Source organism: Cnephaeus nilssonii (assembly GCF_951640355.1).
Source record: "Cnephaeus nilssonii genome assembly, chromosome: 7".
Lineage (NCBI taxonomy): Eukaryota > Metazoa > Chordata > Mammalia > Chiroptera > Vespertilionidae > Cnephaeus > Cnephaeus nilssonii.
In genome coordinates this window covers 18,473,589-18,494,184 of record NC_137078.1, presented here as the reverse complement: position 1 = coordinate 18,494,184, position 20,596 = coordinate 18,473,589, and positions in this window count along the sequence as shown.

Below are 20,596 nucleotides of genomic sequence, written 5' to 3'. Positions count from 1 at the left end.
AGGTAGAATAATATAAGATAATACAATTAAGAAGATTTAAGAGATATGTTAAAGTTGAATCAACAGGATTTGGTAGGTGAATAGTTATGTCATAATAAAAAAAACCCCATGAAATTATAGTCAAGAGTATTTCTATCTCAGTAAGAAAAATAGTTCTACCCTAATCAGAGATGAGTTACTTAGAGCTGGTTGCAAATAAATGTTGACCAATGGTTTGGGTCAAATTGAGTTTAAAGTGTTGGTGGAATTAAAAAGACAATTACTAGCTTGGAGTTAAGAAAATGAACTTAAAGCTCAGAAGAACCATATGGATTTTATCTTGATAAAAGGGGAGACTAAAGCAATAGGAACGGTTTGGTTGACCAAGGAAGAGTGAGAAAAGTGTAGGAAATCTTTATTTAAGGAATAGATGAGAGAAAGAACAAAGTAAATTGCAAATGAGCAATCCAAACAAGTAGGACAAAAATCTGGAGGTATGACATCATAGAGGTCATGGAATTTTAAGTCTCAAGTAGAGAGAGGGTGGTTACATCAGCAAAATATTCTGTAGTAGCGCTACTCAAACTTTACATGCATACAAATCACCCAACTATCTAGGTGAAATGAAAATGTGGATTCAGCAGGTCTGAGATGGGCTTCCAATCCTGACGTTTCCACACGGTGCAGGTACATGTGCTGCTGGTGTATGAACCTCATTTTGCCTTAGCAAGGCTCTGGAAATATTGACTAGGATAGAGATGAAAGCATAGCTTGCTTTGACAATAAAGTGAATGTTGATACTCTTTGAGAGAATATTAAGAAACAAGGGCACAAAACCTGGTTATTATTTAACAGGAAAGGAATGAAAGGGGAGACCAGATAATATAGGCATGCTATTGATACAGCTTTGCAAAAAAAAGCTGCATTTAACATTCTCCAACTCTGTTCCCCACTGATTGATGGGGGAAGGGACTAGATAAAGGCAGTTCAGATGCATGCCCAGCAAAGTCTGAGTGTTGTGGAAAAATGCTTGCCCATCACACTCACCTGGAAATAGGTAATTGGCCAGGATGGGCATGGCCACTGCAAGCTCACAAAATCTAAATAAATATGTAACTTCAAAACAAAGAAAGCTCTCTTGGTCTTGGCCCCAGGGTGCCTGGCTCCTGTGACTCCTAGTGCAGGGCACAGTCCCCTGCGCCCACCTGGCGCACGGCCATGATGGACTCCACACATGGACTAATAGACTTTAATCTGGCCTGAATGCTGAACCACACCTGGCTGTAACATGGAATGGAAACTCTGGACACTGGTCTTGTTTCTGGCTCTGCTGAACTCCCCACCTGGCCCCCTTTCAGGACTGGCTTGGAGGAAATGGGACAATGCAACCTGAGAAATGTAACTCCATGCAAATAAAACCTTCTACGTATATCCCATCCTCCTGTGGGGGCTTCTGAAAAGGCTTATTTCGGTGGTGTCCCAAGAACCTCCCATGAGTGACTGGGGAGTTTAATTCTCCAGTAACAAAACCAAACTGTAATGGCCACAGGAGGGAGGAAGAAAGAGGAAACAAAGGCAGTGCATATAGGAAGAGCTCTTGAGTATGAGATAAAGGAGAGATTTTCAAGAGCAAGCTTAACGGAGTCATGAGTTGAGGGAAGTTTGCTGTAGATTTTAGGATGGACACTTACCTCTCACTTCATAAACAAAGGGGAAAGATCTGGAGGAGGAAAGATTGAGAACAAAAGAAAAAGAGGGAAATTGTTGGGATGAGATTCCACCATAAACAAGAGGAGACAGGTGAGTATTGGGAAGGAGAAAGAATGATTCTTCCTCTGAGGTAAGAATAAAAGAGAAAATAATGCAAAGTAGGTTAAAAAATTCCCCTCCAATGTTTTCTATGTAAGAAAAATGTTTTAAAAATTAAGCAACAATAGCAAACTTAAAAAAAACACACCCAACTTTGTGAAACTCAGGAAAAATCGTAAATCACTGAAGAACAATGGTGTACTTTGGAATTCTAATTTTAAATGTCTTAATATTATTAGATAGTTTTCCTCTGGTCCCTCTCAAGATAAGCTATTGCTTTCACAGTTTCTATAGGCTTTGGCTTAAGGACAAAATGAGGATGCAGAAATCAGGCTCTGAGACCTCTGGAAAGGCTGAGCCACCCAACTGTAGCAAAGCACTTACTTAGAGCATGAGACAGTTTGGGCACTCTCTTTTCATCTAACGTTATTAAGAAAAATTGGGACCGGGTTTTACTGTTTGCAGGTGTCTCAGTGATATACAGGTCAAATATATACACTTGGAGACTCCCATGAAGAAGGGTACCATGTATCCAGGAAGCCCAATTCAAAGGACCTCTGAAATAACATACCCTAACTTTGGTACATGATGATTTTCTGCTTCAGCTAGTGATCCTGTATTGGTACTCTATGCAAGCCATATTCCTTTGCCATTAGGACATTCATCCACTTTTGAAAGTTTACTTTGTTTGGAGTATAGATATTTGATGATGCCATGATCTCTTTTTCACTAGAGATTCCTTGCCATTTCTTAGAATGTATATAGTATCATACATAATAGGAAACAAAGAGTCAGTATTGGTTATTATATCATGTACCATACATGGAAATAAATTAATATTATGTGGTTTTTTAGTATAAAAACAGACTATCCAACCTAACTGATTAAAAAAATGTTAAGTTTCACTCAAAATCAATGTTAATAAATTCCGAACGAAATCTATTCATACTTAAATATAAATTTGCTGTGTCTATCATTCAACAAAGTTAATAAAATGGTGCTTCTTGAATCTTCTGTGAAGCTTAGAACAAATACTCATGTTTGGGCTCTGCCCCAGAACAAATATATCAATTTCTCTGGGGACAGGACTTGGACATTATTATTCTAAAATCAAAACAAAGAAATAAAGCAAAAAAACCCAAAACCTCCTGTGATTCTAATGTGCAGCCAAAGTTGAGAAACACTGAAGTGCAGCTGTTGATGGCTCTGGTTTTCTTCAGTTCCTTAAAATACAGCAACAGGGTTTCTACTTTCTGGTATTCTTTCATGCTGTGTCCTCTATGTGGAAGGGTCTTTTACTGACATGCACTTTTCATCCTTTATAATCTAGCTTGCAACTTCCTTTTCAGAAAATCCCTATCAGTGCCTCCAGTGACTTACCCCAATGTTCGTTTCCTTCATAGCAATTGTGTACTAGTATTTCCCATTTGTATGTTTCCCCAACTAGACCACATGATTCATGAGGGTAGGGACCAGAGCTGCTTATTTTACTATTGTGCCTGGCACATAGGATTGCTCAATAACGATTTGTTGAATAAATGAGTGAATTAATGTAGTCCTTAGGCAGTTGTAGATTATCAAAGCCAATAAATAGAAAGGAATAGTTTTCATTTGACCATTTTACTAGGGTAGCAATATGGACTTGAATTCAGAAAACCAGTGTGAATCACCAGTTTACTACTTAATATTTGTGAAACCTCTGTGAGAAATTTTTGTCATGTATGAGAATTATGAATAGTGATAGCTGAATTTTTTACTTTCAGGTTTATGGGGATAATTAAATAAGATAATAAATGTTAAAGTGATTCATTAATTTTCAAATTAATTTGATGATATTGTGTTACCTGAAACTGCTCCCTGTTGCAAAGCAGAAATTCTGGAGTCCTCTCTCATTTTGGTTTCTAAAGATTATTAGCAAGGCAAGAGCTGGACTAATTATGTGTAAATTGCAGTCTTGCTGTAGATGATACACTCTTTTTAAATATATTTTATTGATTTTTTACAGAGAGGAAGGGAGAGGGACAGAGAGCTAGAAACATCGATGAGAGAGAAACATCAACCAGCTGCCTCCTGCACACCCCCTACCGGGGATGTGCCCACAACCAATGTACATGCCCTTGACCGGAATCGAACCTGGGACCTTTCAGTCCGCAGACCGACGCTCTATCCACTGAGCCAAACCGGTTTCGGCGATACACTCTTTTTAAAAAATATATATTTTTATTGATTTCAGAGAGGAAGGGAAAGGGAGAGAGATAGGAACATCAATGTTGAGAGATAATCATTGATCGGCTGCCTCCTGCACACCCCACACTGGGATCGAGCCCCCAACCAGGGCATGTGCCCTAACCTGGAAGCAAATCATGACCTCCTGGTTCATAGGGTGACAATCAACCCCTGAGCCACACCAGCTGGGCCTGACTCCATTTTAAATGAAGTTTGTTTATTAATTTTCATAGATTGCTTGTTTGTTTTACTGTTGAGTTTTGAGAGTTTATATGTTCTGGATACAAATCCTTTGTTGAATATGTAGTTTACAAAACTTTTTCCCTAACGGGAGTTTGCTTTTCTATTTTTTAACACTGTCTTCCACAGAGCAAAAGTTTTGCATTTTGATTAAGTCCAACTTATCATTTTTAGATCTACTTTTGATATCATGTATGTGAACTTTTTGCCTAACCCTACAATGTATCTCTGGGTTTTCTCTTCTTTTTTTCTGAAAGTTCTATAGTTTTATACTTTATATTTAGATTGATGATCCATTTGGACTTAGCCTTTGAATAAAGTTGAGGTTAAGGATGAAGTTTTGTTTTTTGTTTTTGCACCACTTGTTGAAAGTGCTATTCTTTCACCACTGAGTTGCTTTGTACCTTTGCCAAAAATCAGTTGGCCATACATATGTGGTTCTATCTCAGGGACTTATTGGGTGGCCTGGTGAGAAGGCTGTGGCCACGTTAAGTTCTGGAAAGAACAGAAGACAAACTTAATTACTAGCAGTGGGAGCAGTAGAAACTCAGACAGAGAAGAGTTGAAGGCCCATAAAACTTAGAACAGGAAGCAATGGACAGGCTGGTTAGAGTTTCATTGATGTGCATTCATTAAGAGATCTGTGTGAGTAGATGTGGCTAGTTTTAGACAAGCCATCATATGTATTTCCAAAAGACCTTAGGCCCCCATTTCCTCATATAGGAGATAAGGAAAGCACTTTTCAGATACTAATAATTACCTTCACCACACTGAGGCATACTTGTAGTGAATAATTTGTGAGTCAGTTGTTACCCTGCTTCTATGGAGGAATTATGAATTTGATATTTGAAAATATAAGACATGACTTTGCTTTTGACAGTTGGAGTTGAATTTGTGGAGAGATGGTCCGAAATGATTTCCTATTATGTGTATGTCTAATTACTTTCAGACAACTTGTAAGGAATGAGTATTTCTATAAAATATATCTAAGATTTTAAGAATTTGGAATGGCCACTTCAGAGTCACCATTAGGTGAAAAGTTGGGGAAATTTTTAGAGATAGCATTTGTTTTCTTAGATTTTTAAAATTTTCAAACAGCATAAATGGATCTGTCAGTTATCTGAATGCAAAATTCAGCCTGAGGGAACCATGGTGTGTTTCAAAGTTATCTATCTGCACAAAAGCTAAATATCTGCAATTTTTAAATGCCTTTATTTAATATGTCATGAAAAAGTATAAAAATATTTTAAAGTTTTAAAAATATTTTTAAAAAAGCATCAATTGTTCCTCTCTCCCTCCCTCCCTCCCTCCCTTCCTTCCTTCTTTCCTTCTTCTTTACTTTCCTCCCTCCCTTTTAGATCAATGAAGTTATCACCTTGTAACTTCATTTACAAACTGAATAAGACTTCCAATAGCTGCAACATTAACTCACCAAATTAGGCCTCAACTGGGAAATGTCCACACAGACGTTAATTGGAGGTGTAGTAAGGATTGTGCCATTAACTGATTTGCTTAAAAAATTATGATTTGTTTTAAGCGTTGTCTTGTTTTGTGAACTTCTTCACCATCTATTACGGTTAATTACAACTCCACGATTCAAGTAGATCATCTGTTTTGATCCACTTGAATCTCAAAGTCTTTTCAGATAACTGCTGGAATTGGACAAGCTTTAAACAGTCATGCAGGTCTTTAATTGTAAATTAGTTTTGACAGGACTGTGATGCAGAGTCCCGTTTGGTTCCAGAGTGATGCTAGCTGACAACCCCTCACCACTCCAGGAGCAGAGGAACATGTGGAAGGAATTGTTCTTTTACGTTTCACAGCTTGTCATTTCCTCTGCAGGGCAGCCCCTGACCCCTCCGAGAGATCCTGACACCCATAAGGGAAGTGTTCCCACTGATGTAAAGGAAGTGGAGAAGCAGTTTAACACTAAGAAAGGAGGGAGGAGGGTGTGTCAAAAGGATCTGGGGGACAGAGAGACGAGATGGGCTGAAAACGTTTCCAGCAGGTTAGAATCTTTTGCTGTGTTGTTTTCGTTCTTAAAAGAAGACTGAAAAATTATTTGGAAGAGTTTAAAACATTATGAGATTTTTTTTAAAGCTACCTTTCAAAAATCTTTTTTTAAAAGTGGAAATGGCAATAAAAATGAATGTGTCACATGTGAATGATCAAAACAAAGGTTTGAGGGAAAGGTCCAAATGTGTGTATACTGCTTTCTTCCAGTGTGTTTCTAATTACAGAGTGTGTGTGGATTAGATCCACACATCAGATTACAGCTCATGTTTTCAGGACATTTTACACCCTTAACATTTTATTTGCTCTCATATATTCATCACAGTCAATTTTCCCCTGCATCTGTGCTATTAAACAGTGCAGTAAGGAACATAAAAAGACAATTGGGTGTATTATCACTCAAACTGGTTTACCTTTCTTTCTAGTGAATCAACATAGACCATTCAAAAAATCCTCCATTATCAATATTTTAGGAACCACTCATAAAGTCAGTTTTGAAAGTACTTCCTTTTCTTTTTCAAATACTTGAAAACCTTTTTCAGGATGCATACTTTTCTGAAAGTGGGCTTTAATGCAGGGGTAGTAAAAACTTACTCCCACCCCCACCTTGTTTTGTAGATATGGCTGTGGATAGGTGTGTATTCCTAAATCTATTATGGTGAACATGTTAAGAAACACAAGCCTGCCATGTATATTCAGCAATTGTTCAAACAAATGTAATATCCATGGAAATAATTTGTTTTGTTCTCAGACAATTTTATTTAATCTGTGGATTCCCAGTGCCTCAATATTTGACAAATGTCCTCACACAATGATAACGCAGAAGTGGATATTGCCTGGATATGAGACCCTACAAGTGACCCAGCAGGTTAGGAAAATGCCATTGTTTCCAGACAGCTTCCGGAGCCGGGGTTTAGGAAGGGTTACTGAGGACCCGTGATAAGATGGACTTATCTTTGGCCCCACTGTTCAACCAGAACATTCCTAGAAGTACCCATAGTTAAATGCACAGTCTGGATAAGTTGGAAACAAGAAACTAGAACATTATAGAGCTATAATGTTCTTCTATCCCATATGTAGTAACATGTGAGTTTTATGATGAAGGAAACCATGCTTGACTGGGAAGAATTTACTCCTTAGACGTGACAAAGCAGCAGCCTAGTTCTTCAATTGTTCCAGTGTATAGCATTGGTGTTCACTAGGACTCTTTAAATTTTTAAATTTTATTTTACTGTGGTAATAACACTTAAAATGAGATCTACCCTTTTAACAAAATTTTAACTGCACACCACAGTATTGTTAAATCACGTGGCTGTTGTTGTCCAGCAGATCTCCAGAACACATTCATCTTGCAGAAGTGAGACTTTAGGCCTTTCTATTAGCAACTAATGTCCTTTCCCCCAGCCCTTGGCCACCACCATTCTACTCTTTGATTCTATGAGTTTGACAAGTCTTTAGCAGGTTGCATTTCCTTTAGTTAACTATGGTCCTTGTCAACTGATAAAATTATAAGTGGGAATAAAAAATAAATGGGTTCATTTACTCTTTCTAAACATGCAGCTGGCTTTCAAAACTTTAATAGTATGACTGATTTGTTATCTCTCTTCCGGTTTCTAACATGGTATAAGTGTGTGATTGACTGTGTTCAATGTGGAAATAATTGAAATAAAAATTGGCAGAAAATGACAGCATTTTTATCTGGAATTATTCATTCAATCTAAATAGATGGTACAAATGAAAAAGGAAATATAAATTAGGAAAAAAGGATTTTGAATCAAACAGTTAACTATTTCCTTTGGCATGAGATAGGAGAAAATTAGTCTCTTTTGGAATTCTATTTTTTTTCTTAGAGAAATCAGTCTGTTCTTGAAAGCTCACACCTTGTCAAAGAGGGATTTAGGGTGTTGGGGCTTTGTAGCACCAACACATGACTCATTGTTTTTGAATATTTTGTATTACTAGTCAACAAGTTTGACCCACTTTTATTTGTAAAACCACTGCTATTTTTTGGTTAAGCTAATTTGCTATTTTTTTTAAATTATACATTGAATTTACAAATTCAATGAACACTGGAACTTAACTATTTTACCAGAATCTTGAGCAATTAGAATTTTGCAGGTTTGAAGTTTTAGAGAAAAAATCCTGTATTATTTCTGACTTGCATAGAAATAATAATATAGAGGACACAGTGCCTGTTTAAAGACATTGATGGCTCCTATAATGTAGTTTAGATAAATAGGTTGTGGAAAAATAATTTAGTGAAAAACAATAAAGAGCCCCAAAACACTAAATTTCTTCTTTCATTATATTCACCCTCTTTCTCCAAACAGATTCAATCATTAGTTTTTGTTTAGTTAGGCCAGTATACTGTTTTTAAAGCTGCCTTCTCCAACTTTAAAATGATATTAATCACACATAAATCTTCCGCAGGCCAAATATTTAAAAGGTGTAAGCATTTTCTTTTTGAAGCATAATTAATTGTATCTTCTTATACCTTCATCTAGACTTATGTAATGCAACCTATTTTTCATTTTTTCAGACTTGCTGATATCAGGCATCATGTGTGTGAATAATTGCTATGAAATATACTTTTAACCAAGTGTGGTGAACTAGTTGTTGGAGAGAATAGGAGATCATCCTTTTGATTTAAAAAAAATTCTATAGAACACGTCATGTTAGATAAAACAAGTAGTTGTTGGATATATGGTTTGCAAATAATTTCTCTCAGTCTGCAACTTGCTTTTCTATCTTCTTAACAGGGTTTTTTCACAGAGCAAAGATTTTTAATTTTAATGAAGCCAAATTTATCAATTTTTTTTCTTTATTGGATCTCTTTTTGGTGTGAGTCTAAGAACTTTATGCCTAGCTCTATACAGCAAATATTTTCACCTGTTAATTTTTTTTTTCAAAAACTGATCCATTTTGAGTTACATTTTATATAAGGAGTGAGGTTTAGGTAAATTTTTATTTCACTTTATTTGATTTTTTTTGGACCTCTAGATGTTCAATTTCTCTAACACCATTTGTTGAAGAGCTACCTTCCCTCCACTGACTTGCTTTTGCAACTTTCTTAAAAATCAGCAGTTACACACAATTTTCTGGACCTGTTTCTGGCTTCTTGATTCCCTTTCATTGATTTATACATCTGTCTCTCTGCCAATATCACATAGTCTTTATTACTGTAGCTGCACATTAAGGCTGTATAATACTTTTCATATATTGTTGGAACCAATTTACTAATATTATATTGAGTATTTTTGCATTTAAGCTTCTGAGAGATAATAATCTGTAGTTTTGCTCATCATAAATTGTCTGGTTTTCTTGTCAGAGTTATAATGGCCTTGTAAAATGAGTAGGAAATGTTTCCTCTATTTTCCAGAAAAGATTACATAAAATTTGTGTTAGTTCTCTGGTAAATTTTGGTAGAATTTTTTAAGGAAGTTCCCTGAGCCTGGGATTTAAAAATTAATAATAGTCCTAAAATGGCTATAGGACTATTTAGATGATCTATTTCATCTTGACTGAGTGTTGGTTATTTATAGTATTTGAGAAGTTGGTCTGTTTCTTTTAAATTGTTGAATATGGCAGCCTAAAGTTATTCCAGGCATTCCTTTGGTTTCCTTTCTAATGGCTGTAGTTTCTATAATGATATTCTGTTTCATTCCTGATATTAATGAGTTGCTGCTTCTCTCTTTTTCTTTTTCAGTCTTGCTAGAGTTTTATCAGTTTTATTGATTATTTATTTATTTATTTTTAGAAATCAGCTTTTTTTCCCCTGTATTGATTTCCTGTTTCAATTTCATTGACTTCTGGTTTTATTCACCATTTTTTTCCCACCTACTTGTTTTAGGTTTATTTTTCTCTTTTTCTAGGTTCTTAACATGAAGTATTAGATTACTGATTTCTTTTTTTTTTTTCTGATAGAAGCATTTAGTGCTATAAATTTCCCTCTCAGCATTTCTTTAGCTGCATCTCTGAAATGTTATGTTGTATTTTCATTTTATTCAGTTATATTCTATATTTTCTTTGAGACTTCTTCTTTGGCCTACAGATCATTGAGAAGTGTGTTGTTTAATTTCTAAGAGTTTAAAGATTTCCTCTCGTTTTCCTATTATTGATTTCTAGTTTGATCATAGAGCATACTCTGTATAATTTGAAATTTTTTTCAATTTGATGCGATTTTTTATGGCTCAGGATATGATATTTATGAATGATCTATGATCACTTGAAAAACAAAAGTATGCTGAGCTATTGTTTGGTGAAGTGTTTTACTTGTATGTGTATTTAAATTTGGTTTTGTTTCTTAGTTGTGCTATTTAGATCTTTCATATCCTTGCTGATTTTGTTTCTAGTAGTACTATTATTTGATGTGAGGGGAGTGTTAAAGTTCTTAACTACAGTTGGGATTTTTAAAATGTTTTCTTTCAGTTCTATGAGTTTTTACTTCAGATGTTTGATGCATATGTATTTAAGATTGGTATGTTTTACTAGAATATTAATTTTTTAATCATTATGTAATGTTCCTGTCTCTATAGTAATTTCTTTGCTATGATTTCTATTTAACCTAATAATATTATAGCCAATCCTACCTTTAAAAATTAATGTCTACATGGTATGTTTTTAAAACTTTTAATCTATGTTATTGAATTTTCAGTACATTTTTTTGTAAATAGCTTATATTTAGGTCATTTTTAAAAGTTGTTTTGCCAGTCAGCTACTGTCTGAGGCCACCCAGCAGGAGCTAAAGCAAGAACTACAGTTTTTTCCTCTTTGCTTGGGCTTTGGCGGTTTTGGAGCAGTCTGACTGGAGCTGCAATTTATTTGGTTAAGCTTCCACAGAACAGGCCATTTATATGCAAAAGCCGCTATGTGGAGCCTGCGTGGGTTTGTAGAATGTGCGGGGTGGGGTCTCAGGGCAGGGCAGGGTCTCAGGGTGTCACTAGGCTAGGGTGTGGCAAACGGCAATGGCTGCTGTCACCGTCTCTGCCTTTCCGCGTTTCCAAGTCCCTGCGTCCTGCGTTCCAGCACAGCAAACAATGATTGCTGGGCGCACCTCTGCAAAAAAGTTAGTCTCACTTTCTGACCCGATGGCCGAGAGTCAAGCTTCTCCCCGTAGGTGTCTGGGTCCCCCGCGTGTCCCTTGAAACTGGATTTCAGAGTGATCGGGAGCTTGTCTCCCTTCAGGTTGAAAAAAAGCCACGCGCCCAGTTGCCCGCCACCAGCCCGATTCACGCACCTCTGTACCTCAGCTTTTCAGTGTTTGTGCTACTTTCTCTTTCCTTCTTAGTTATAAAACTTCCACTCAGCCAGCTTTCCCATGGTTCTGGGTGGTAGACATTTTGTCTTTTAGTTGTAGTTTTGAAATTGTTGTGCGAGGCAGCAGTTTAGTTGTTTACCTTTGACTCTCATAAGGTACACATTCAAGAGGCAGACTCAGTGAGCACCAAAGCCCTACTGGAACAAGTCCTGCCCCATAAACATGTCTCCAGCACAGCAATTTTTCCGTTATAGACACAGCGGGTCCTCACAGCCAATTGGCCTGGAGGTCAATTCCTCCCAGTGATACCAACAACAATCAAGACTTAACCACAACAAGGCTGAGCACAGTCCACAAAGGGGTGCACCAAGAGTGTCCACCTCAGGTAACTGGGAGGCTGACCCATTGAACCAATAGGACACCTAGTACACAAAGCTACCCTACCAACTCAGGGAAGCAGCGAAAATGAGGAGGCAAGGAAACAGATCACAAACGAAAGAAATGGAGGAGAACAAACGAATGGACATAGAGTTCAAAACCACGGTTATAAGGTTTTTAAAGAATTTAATAGAAAAGGCCGATAAATTTAATGAGACCCTCAAGGATATGAAAAAGGACCAACTAGAAATTAAACATACACTGACTGAAAAAAAAAATTATACAAAGACCCAACAGCAGACTAGAGGAATGCAAGAATCAAGTCAAAGATTTGGAATACAAAGAGGCAAAGGACACTCCTCCAGAGAAGCAAGAAGAGAAGAGAATTCCGAAAGTTGAAGATAGTGTAAGAAGCCTCTGGGACAACTTCAAGCGTACCAACATCAGAATTATGGGGGTGCCAGAAGAAGAGAGAGAGCAAGACGCTGAAAACCTATTTGAAGAAATAATGACCGAAAACTTCCCTCACCTGGTGAAAGAAATAGACTTACAAGTCCAGGAAGAGCACAGAACCCCCAAAAAAAGGAATCCAAAGAGGACCACACCAAGACACATCGTAATTAAAATCCCAAGGGCAAAAGACAAAGAGAGAATCTTAAAAGCAGCAAGAGAAAAACAGTTAGTTACCTACAAGGGAGCACCCATATGATTATCAGCTGATTTCTCAACAGAAACTATGCAGGCCAGATGGGAGTGGCAAGAAATATTCAAAGTGATGAATAGCAAGAACCTACAACCAAGGGTACTCTACCCAGCAAAGCTATCATTCAGAATTGAAGGTCAGATAAAGAGCTTCACAGATAAGAAAAAGCTAAAGGAATTCATCACCACCAAACCAGTATTATATGAAATGCTGAAAGGTATTCTTTAAAAAGAGGAAAAAGAAGAAAAAAGTAAAGATAAAAATTATTAATAACAAATACATATCTATCAACAAGTGAATCTAAAAGTCAAGTGAATTAAAAATCTGAGGAACATGCCGAAACCGGTTTGGCTCAGTGGATAGAGCGTCGGTCTGAGGACTGGAAGGTCCCAGGTTCGATTCCGGTCAAGGGCATGTACATTGGTTGCGGGCACATCCCCCGGTGGGGGGTGTGCAGGAGGCAGCTGGTCGATGTCTCTCATCGATGTTTCTAGCTCTCTATCCCTCTCCCTTCCTCTCTGTGAAAAATCAATAAAATATATTTTTTAAAAAATCTGAGGAACAGAATAAACTGGTGAACATAATAGAATCAGGGGCATAGAATGGGAATGGATTGATAATTCTCAGGGGGAAAGGGGTGTCTGTGTGGGGGGTATAAGAAGAGACTGGACAAAAATCTACACCTATGGATAAGGACAGCGGCGGGGAGGTAAGGCCGGGGGGGGGGGGTGGGAATCAAGTGGAGGGGAGATATGAGGGGAAAAAGGAGAAACAATTGTAATAATCTGAACAATAAAGATTTATTAAATTAAAAAAAAGAATTAAGGTTTTAACATAAAAAAATAATAAAGGCTAATAGACTTGAAAAAAATAAAATTTGCTATGCCAATATTTGCCTATTAATTGGTATAATTAGACCATTTTTGTTTAAGGTAGTTATTGATACAGTAAGGCTTAAGTCAATCATTTTAATATTTGTTTTTTCATTATGTCCTCTGTTTCTCTTCCCCCTCTTCCTTTTGGCTTCCTGTACATTACTTGAATAGTTTTCAGGATTCCATCTTGGTGTGTTTGTAGTTTTTGAACATATCTTTTTGTGTAGTTTTCATAGTAGTTTCTCTAGGCATAGCACCATACATAGGTGACTTATTACAGTTTTACTGGTCTCAACATTTTACCACATTGAGTCAAGTGTGAATTAATACCTTAATTCCATTTCAGTCCCTTTACCTTCCCCACTTTTAAATATTTTCTTGAATAACACATGGTACTATGGTTTTTGTTCCAATCATCAAATGTGATTTATAAAGCCCATAGAGGAAAGGAGAGTGTTTCGTATATACTCACATCTGATGTTCTTTTCGTTTTTCTTTTTTCCTTCCAAATGCTCCAATATCCCTTCTTTTATCATTTTCTTTCTGTTGGGAATTTTATTTTCTAGAGTAATTCTTTAAGGATAGGCCTTCCAGTGATAATTCTTTAGTTTTCCTTTATCTGAGACTATATTTTTCCTTCATTCCTAAAGGGTAGTCACTGGATGTAGAATTTGTAGTTGACATTTTTTTTTCTTCTTTCAGTACTTGAAAAATGTGCCATTTTGGTTTGCACAAGGCAGCTTGAGCATCTGGGGCTCCCACTGGACCCTGCTGGTGATGCCTGAGAGGACAGAGGAGTTTCCCATGCTTGGACGCTTGGTGTTTCTGAGTGAGGAAGGGAGTCTCCAGCCCCAAGGTGTTAGGAAACTTCCTAGACCCGGTGCTAGCTGTGGTGGGATCTCCCTGTTGGTTCCACTCAGCTACCTGTGGTGTCCTGGTCGGGGAGAACTGTGTACTCCAGCAGGGGAGAAGAGAACAGCCCCTGAATAATTATTTCAGTTGGGCTCCTGGTCTGTCTTCCTCTCCAGTGATGCTGGACTCGCCTGGTGTTGTTGGAACTTCCTTTTGGGGGAGTAGATGAATGAGCCTACCTGTACCGTTATCTACTGTTAGGATGGGATCAGAGATGCTGGGTCTGGGTTGCTTTCTTTTATTGGGAGGGGTGAGGGTGCTTATAAGATACCCTGCCCTTTATTGTCACTTCAATGCTGGGGTTCCTCTTTATACCTCCCAGAATCCCCCTTTGGTTGCTTCCACACCACTTCCAAAGTATAGAGTTATACACAGAGGGAAGGAGAGGGAAGAAATGAGTCTATGCGTGTAGTCACAACTAAAAGTCTCCCCTCCTATTTGTAGGGCCCTCAAGCACTTTAAAAGTTTGTTAGCATTTCACTTAGGATTAGAGGAATATGGAAATTAAAAAAATATTTTAATTGTGCCAAAATATAGATAACATGAAACTTACCATTTTAACTACTTTTAAGTGGACATTCAGTGGTATTTAATACATTCTTATTGTGCAACCATTACCTCAATCCATCTACAAAACTTTTTCATTATCCCAAACTGAAACTATACCCATTAAACAATAATTCATCATTTCCCCCCTCTCCCAGCTCTTAGCAACCACCATCCTACTTTCTGTCTCTATGAATTTGACTATTCTAGGTCCCTCATTGAAGTGGAATCATACAGTATTAGTCCTGTAGTGACTGGATAAATTCACTTAACACAATGTCTTAAAGAAGGAGGTAAAATTTGAATTGGTAACATTTATTAATCATTGAAGTTCTTCAAAACAGTTTTGAGGAGAGAAGAGTTTAAAATTAGTAGCTAATTTTGGACTTTAAACCTTATAAAGCCTAGTATATAGTTTGAACTCAACAATATTAGCTAATTACTATTATTTTCTTCTGGATTTTATTATTCTTTGTCTCCCTAGCACAAATAACTAATAGTTAGAAGTTAGGGTGTTGAGCACAGTTCTGTTTTTGTTTCTTTTTTGTGACAACTAGCCCCAATGCATGTCTGCTACTGGAAATATGCAACAAAATAATTAATAGGGAGAAATCAGAAAGTGCAAATTTAGTGGGAACTTGCATACAGAAATCAGACAGGTGTACAAGGAAATAGTGACTCTAAATGATACACTGGATGAGATTAATTTAATTGACATTTTTAGAACATTTCACCCCAAAGCTGCAGAATATACATTCTTCTCAAGTGCACATGGGTCATTTGCAAAGATAGACCACATGTTAGGACACGAAACATGTCTCTACAAGTTCAAGAAGATTGAAATCATATCAAGCATCTTCTCATATCACAGTGGAATAAAATTAGAAATCAACCAGTAAAAACACTCCAAAGCAGTTAAACACACGGAGGGTAAATAGCATGTTATTAAACAATGAATGGATTACCAATAAGATAAAAAAGAAATAAAAAACTTCCTGTAAACAAATAAAGATGAACACACAACAACTCAAAATCTCTGGGACACAGCAAAAGCAATTTAACCATACAACCTAAAGAATTAGAAAGATAATAACAAGAAAAGCCCAGAATAAGTAGAAGAAATGAAATAAATAATAAAGCAGAAATAAATGAGAAAGAGACTAAAAAACAATACAAAAATAAATTTAACTGAGAACTGGTTCTTTGAAAAGCTAAACAAGATGGGTGAACCATTAGCCAGACTCATCAAGACACAGAGAGAGGACCCAAATAAATTAAATCAGGAAAAAAGTGGAGAAATAAGCACTGACACCACAGAAATATAAACGATTATAAGAAAATACTAAGAACAACTATATCCCAACAAGCTGGACAATGTGGATGAAATGGAAAAATTCCTACAAAAATACAATCTCCCAAAATTGAATTAGGAAGAATCAGAAAACCTGAATAGGCCAATAACAACTAATGAAATAGAAGCAATAATAAAAAATCCCCAGCAAACAAAAGTCTGGGTCTGGACAGCTTCACAGGGGAGTTTTACCAAACATTCAAACATTTTAGCATGAACATAGATGCTAAAATCCTCAGCAAAATATTAGCAAATTAGATCCAGCAATACATTAAAAAGATCATACACCATGACCAAGTGGGATTTATTCCAGGATGCAAGGCTGGTACAATATTCGCAAATCAATAAGCCTGACACATCACAAAAACAAATTGAAAGACAAAAATCACATGATCATATCAATAGTTGCAGAGAAAGCATTAGACAAAATCAAACACCCATTTTTGATAAAAACTCTCAGCAAAGTGGGAATAGAGGGAGCATATCTCCATATGGCAAAGGCAATATATGACAAACCTACAGCCAACATCATACTGAATGGGCAAATACTAAAACCATTTCTCCTAAGAACAGGAACAAGACAGGGATGTCTGCTTTTACCACTCTTATTCAACTTAGTACTGGAATCCTAGCCACAGCGATCAGACAAGAAAAAGAAATAAAAAGTATCCAAAATGGAAAGGAGAAATAAAATTTTCATTATTTGCAGATGACATGATAATATACAGAGAAAACCCTAAAGACTCCACCAAAAAAAAACTACTAGATTTAATAAATCAATCTGGCAATGTAGCAGGATACAAAATCAACACCCAAAAATCTATGGCTCTTTCATACACCAATAATGAATTTTCAGAAAGAGAAACTAAACAAACAATCCCATTTACCATTGCAACAAAAATATTAAGATACTTAGGAATAAACTTAACCAAAGAGGTAAAAGACCTGTACTCAGAAAACTACAGGATGTTGAAAAAAGAGGTAGAGAAAGATATAAACAATATACCGTGTTCCTGGATTGGTAAAATTAACATTATTAAAATGTCCATAATACCCAAGCAATCTACAGATTCAATGCAATCACTATTAAAATATCAACAGCATATTTCACAGATCTTGAACAAATACTCCAAAAATTGATATGGAACCAAAAAAGACCCTGAAGAGCTGCAGCAATCTTGAGAAAGAAAATTGGAGGGAATCACAATACGATATATCAAGTTATACTACAAAGCCACTGTAATCAAAACAGCCTGGTACTGGCACAAGAACAGGAATACAGACCAATGGAACAGAACAGAGACCCCAGAAATTGACCCAAGCCATTACGCTCAATTAATATTTGACAAAGGAGGCAAGAGCATACAATGGAGTCAAGACAGTCTCTTCAATAAATGGTGTTAGGAAAATTGGACAGATACATGCAAAAAAAAAATGAAACTATACCACCAACTTACACCATACACAAGAATAAACTCAAAATGGATATAAAACTTAAATGTAAGCCGTGAAACCTTAAAAATCCTAGAACAAATCATAGGCAGCAAAGTCTCAGGCATCTCTCATAGCAATATGTTTACAGATACATCTCCGAGGGCAAAGGACACTAAGGAGAAAATAAACAAATGGGGCTGCATCAAACTAAAAAGCTTCTGTACAGCAAAAGAAACCATCAACAATATTAAAAAGGAGCCCACTGTATGGGGGGATATATTTGGCAATGATACATTGGATCCAAAATGTATAAGAAATTCATACAACTTAACAAAAGGAAGACAAATAATCCAATTAAAAAATGGGCAAAGGACCCAAATAGACATTTCTCCAATGTGGACATACAAAAGATCAAAAGACATATGAACAAATGCTCAAAGTCATTGATCATCAAAGAGATGCAAATTAAAATGACAATGAGGTATTGCCTCATACCTATCAGAATGGCTACCATCAACAAACAATAAATGACAAGTGCTGGCGAGGATGTGGAGAAAAGGGAACCCTGTTAGTGGAAATGCAGAATGTTGCAGCCATTATGAAAAACAGTATGAAGTTTCTTCAAAAAATTAAATATGGAGCTGTCATTTTACCCAATGATCCCACTTCTAGGAATATATCTTAAGAAACCTGAAGCACCAATCAGAAAGAATGTATGCATCCCTATGTTCATAGCAGCACAATTTACAATAGCTAAGATCTGGAAACAGCCCAAGTGCCCATCAGTAGATAAAAAAGCTGTGGTACATTTATACCATGGAATACTATGCAGCAGTAGAAAAGAAGAATCTCTTACCCTTTGAGACAGCATGGAGGGATCTGGAGAGTATCTTGCTAAGTGAAATAAGTCAGTCAGAGAAAGACAAGTATCACATGATCTCACTCATATGTGGAATCTAATGAACAAAATAAACTCTTGAATGGAGTGGATCCAGAGACATGGAAACATGGAACTGAGTGTGGAATCTCAGAGGGAAGGCAGGGGAGGGTGGGTAGGTGGGAGGTAGTCAACCAAAGAACTTGTACGCATATATGTATAACACATGTGCACAGACAATAGGGTAGTGAAGGCCTGTGATGGGGGGAATGGGTAGGGGCGGGCTGGAGGTGGTCAATGGGGGGAATGGGGGACATAGGTAATACTTTCAACAATAAAGATTTCTTTTTAAAAATCAGATCTTGACTCTTATCATTTAGTGTCTTTCGTCAAGTTTTTTAATCTCTTAGTCTCTGTTTCTTCACCTACAGATGAAAATAACAGGCCCTATTTGTAGAGTAGAGATAATTTATGTATGTAAAGTTTCATACAGGATGTAGTAGCTGCTTACTAAATCACTCCTGTGTTATGGAGTTAATTACCATAATGTTAGACACACTTGGATATATCCTGCTTAATTGCGGTATTGGGCAACGACTCTCTTTTTCCTTACCTGTAATTTTCTCTTAGCAATAGGACTTACTACTAGGTAAAAGAATTTACTATTCTAAATAGCTTTGGATGTTCTAAGTTCAGTGAAACTCTTAAAATGATGATAACCAAGAATGCTCATGAGCAGCATATTAAAATTTCTGAATTCTTTCATTGTGCTTAGAATGGAGAGTTTAATATTTGTTAAGAATAAGGAAAAAGAAACTTACTTTCATAAAAGGCTAAAATCTTCTTAAGGGTGACAGAAATGGGTGATGTTTAAAATTATTTTTGGAAAGAATTACCAAGTATATTTTGCTCTTACATTACAATATTTTATTAGGCGAGACATGCTTGTATGAATCTGTTTTTATCCTACAAAGCAAAATATTCAGAGATTGCTACTGGATTAATATGATGGCAAAAACATTTGCAGTTCTCTGCTGACAATAAAGTTATTAAAAATATCTTGAATTAAATAAGTAACATATGCAAATTAAACATCCTCCAATATGAAACCATTAAACTTCTTAACACTTCTGAGAAACCAATTTATGCACTTTACCTTTCCTTAAAAACTTTGGAGGGGATATTAGCCAAAACTATGCTCCAATTTTATGATACAGTACTTGCCCTTTGTCACAGCTAAATTTTTGAATATCAAGTTGTTGATTTATTTTTCCCAGGTAGCATTTATCTTATCTGTTTGCAGCATCCAAGACGTTACTGTTTATAAGTTTAAACCATGCTGCTCACAAAGAATGTTATCAACTCTAGTTTGTTCAAGTAGATAATTCTATCATTGTATGGAAAGTGATTAAAACATTTTTGCTTTTTAAACTAGAAACTAGGTGTGAAATATCACATTTAAAAATTTTTGAGTATCTATTTCTGATCTAGATAACCAAAGCTAAGATTTTGGTCTGTGGTTTCAGTCATGGTCATTGCAACATGTCATTGAGAATTCATACTTTGGTGCTTATTTTGGCCTTTAAACTGTTCATTTGTACTGTGAACTAGATTATGTGCTTCTAACTGTCAGTTAGCTAAATACATTTCAAGTCAATTTACTAAAATAGTCACTGTTAAGCGGTACATTTGGACAGAGTTGACACCTTTGACATTTTCTAAAATGGCAAAAATAACTGTATTTAAGGGTATGATTTATGAATGTTGTGTGCCTACAGAACTTCCATCTGATTATGGTTTTTGTTTTAGCTACTAAAACTCTCCACAAACTGCTGAAAGGGCAACTAATTAGTGCTGTGTGATCAGATATCTAACACAGACACACATGGAGAAACACACAAAAGTAATATCAATCCAAACCTGTGATCACATTGCTTCTTAGAATTGCCTATGTCTAACAAGAGGAGAACAGTTGAGACCACAGCAGAGGCAGAGA